Here is a 2,603-nt window from a genome sequence, read left to right as displayed (position 1 = left end):
CAGTGGTGCTGCAGTAGGTAAGTATGAGGTGGATTCTATCTGTTTGTCAGTGGTGCTGCAGTAGGTAAGTATGAGGTGGATTCTATCTGTTTGTCAGTGGTGCTGCAGTAGGTAAGTATGAGGTGGATTCTATCTGTTTGTCAGTGGTGCTGCAGTAGGTAAGTATGAGGTGGATTCTATCTGTTTGTCAGTGGTGCTGCAGTAGGTAAGTATGAGGTGGATTCTATCTGTTTGTCAGTGGTGCTGCAGTAGGTAAGTATGAGGTGGATTCTATCTGTTTGTCAGTGGTGCTGCAGTAGGTAAGTATGAGGTGGTGGTCAGTGGTGCTGCAGTAGGTAAGTATGAGGTGGATTCTATCTGTTTGTCAGTGGTGCTGCAGTAGGTAAGTATGAGGTGGATTCTATCTGTTTGTCAGTGGTGCTGCAGTAGGTAAGTATGAGGTGGATTCTATCTGTTTGTCAGTGGTGCTGCAGTAGGTAAGTATGAGGTGGATTCTATCTGTTTGTCAGTGGTGCTGCAGTAGGTAAGTATGAGATGGATTCTATCTGGTTGTCAGTGATTCTGGATTCTATCTGTTTGTCAGTGGTGCTGCAGTAGGTAAGTATGAGGTGGATTCTATCTGTTTGTCAGTGGTGCTGCAGTAGGTAAGTATGAGGTGGATTCTATCTGTTTGTCAGTGGTGCTGCAGTAGGTAAGTATGAGGTGGATTCTATCTGTTTGTCAGTGGTGCTGCAGTAGGTAAGTATGAGGTGGATTCTATCTGGTTGTCAGTGGTGCTGCAGTAGGTAAGTATGAGATGGATTCTATCTGTTTGTCAGTGGTGCTGCAGTAGGTAAGTATGAGGTGGATTCTATCTGTTTGTCAGTGGTGCTGCAGTAGGTAAGTATGAGGTGGATTCTATCTGTTTGTCAGTGGTGCTGCAGTAGGTAAGTATGAGGTGGATTCTATCTGGTTGTCAGTGGTGCTGCAGTAGGTAAGTATGAGATGGATTCTATCTGGTTGTCAGTGGTGCTGCAGTAGGTAAGTATGAGATGGATTCTATCTGTTTGTCAGTGGTGCTGCAGTAGGTAAGTATGAGATGGATTCTATCTGGTTGTCAGTGGTGCTGCAGTAGGTAAGTATGAGATGGATTCTATCTGTTTGTCAGTGGTGCTGCAGTAGGTAAGTATGAGGTGGATTCTATCTGTTTGTCAGTGGTGCTGCAGTAGGTAAGTATGAGATGGATTCTATCTGGTTGTCAGTGGTGCTGCAGTAGGTAAGTATGAGGTGGATTCTATCTGTTTGTCAGTGGTGCTGCAGTAGGTAAGTATGAGATGGATTCTATCTGGTTGTCAGTGGTGCTGCAGTAGGTAAGTATGAGGTGGATTCTATCTGGTTGTCAGTGGTGCTGCAGTAGGTAAGTATGAGATGGATTCTATCTGGTTGTCAGTGGTGCTGCAGTAGGTAAGTATGAGGTGGATTCTATCTGTTTGTCAGTGGTGCTGCAGTAGGTAAGTATGAGGTGGATTCTATCTGTTTGTCAGTGGTGCTGCAGTAGGTAAGTATGAGGTGGATTCTATCTGTTTGTCAGTGGTGCTGCAGTAGGTAAGTATGAGGTGGATTCTATCTGGTTGTCAGTGGTGCTGCAGTAGGTAAGTATGAGGTGGATTCTATCTGTTTGTCAGTGGTGCTGCAGTAGGTAAGTATGAGGTGGATTCTATCTGGTTGTCAGTGGTGCTGCAGTAGGTAAGTATGAGGTGGATTCTATCTGTTTGTCAGTGGTGCTGCAGTAGGTAAGTATGAGGTGGATTCTATCTGTTTGTCAGTGGTGCTGCAGTAGGTAAGTATGAGGTGGATTCTATCTGTTTGTCAGTGGTGCTGCAGTAGGTAAGTATGAGATGGATTCTATCTGGTTGTCAGTGGTGCTGCAGTAGGTAAGTATGAGATGGATTCTATCTGGTTGTCAGTGGTGCTGCAGTAGGTAAGTATGAGGTGGATTCTATCTGTTTGTCAGTGGTGCTGCAGTAGGTAAGTATGAGATGGATTCTATCTGGTTGTCAGTGGTGCTGCAGTAGGTAAGTATGAGGTGGATTCTATCTGGTTGTCAGTGGTGCTGCAGTAGGTAAGTATGAGATGGATTCTATCTGTTTGTCAGTGGTGCTGCAGTAGGTAAGTATGAGATGGATTCTATCTGGTTGTCAGTGGTGCTGCAGTAGGTAAGTATGAGGTGGATTCTATCTGTTTGTCAGTGGTGCTGCAGTAGGTAAGTATGAGGTGGATTCTATCTGTTTGTCAGTGGTGCTGCAGTAGGTAAGTATGAGGTGGATTCTATCTGTTTGTCAGTGGTGCTGCAGTAGGTAAGTATGAGGTGGATTCTATCTGGTTGTCAGTGGTGCTGCAGTAGGTAAGTATGAGGTGGATTCTATCTGTTTGTCAGTGGTGCTGCAGTAGGTAAGTATGAGGTGGATTCTATCTGGTTGTCAGTGGTGCTGCAGTAGGTAAGTATGAGGTGGATTCTATCTGGTTGTCAGTGGTGCTGCAGTAGGTAAGTATGAGATGGATTCTATCTGGTTGTCAGTGGTGCTGCAGTAGGTAAGTATGAGATGGATTCTATCTGTTTGTCA

General features: G+C 44.9%; 1 long non-coding RNA gene across 1 annotated transcript; it reads left to right on the top strand.

Annotated features, from left to right (window-relative positions):
• The first annotated feature begins 983 nt into the window (after positions 1–983).
• Positions 984–1,925, top strand: LOC127919693 (uncharacterized). The gene is made up of 3 exons (XR_008103763.1): positions 984–1,067; positions 1,115–1,302; positions 1,820–1,925. It is a non-coding gene; the product is annotated as an uncharacterized LOC127919693 (long non-coding RNA).
• Positions 1,926–2,603: the final 678 nt, after the last annotated feature.

Source organism: Oncorhynchus keta, unplaced genomic scaffold (genome assembly GCF_023373465.1).
Source record: "Oncorhynchus keta strain PuntledgeMale-10-30-2019 unplaced genomic scaffold, Oket_V2 Un_contig_17373_pilon_pilon, whole genome shotgun sequence".
NCBI classification, from domain to species: domain Eukaryota; kingdom Metazoa; phylum Chordata; class Actinopteri; order Salmoniformes; family Salmonidae; genus Oncorhynchus; species Oncorhynchus keta.
This window is presented reverse-complemented; position numbering and strand designations above follow the sequence as displayed.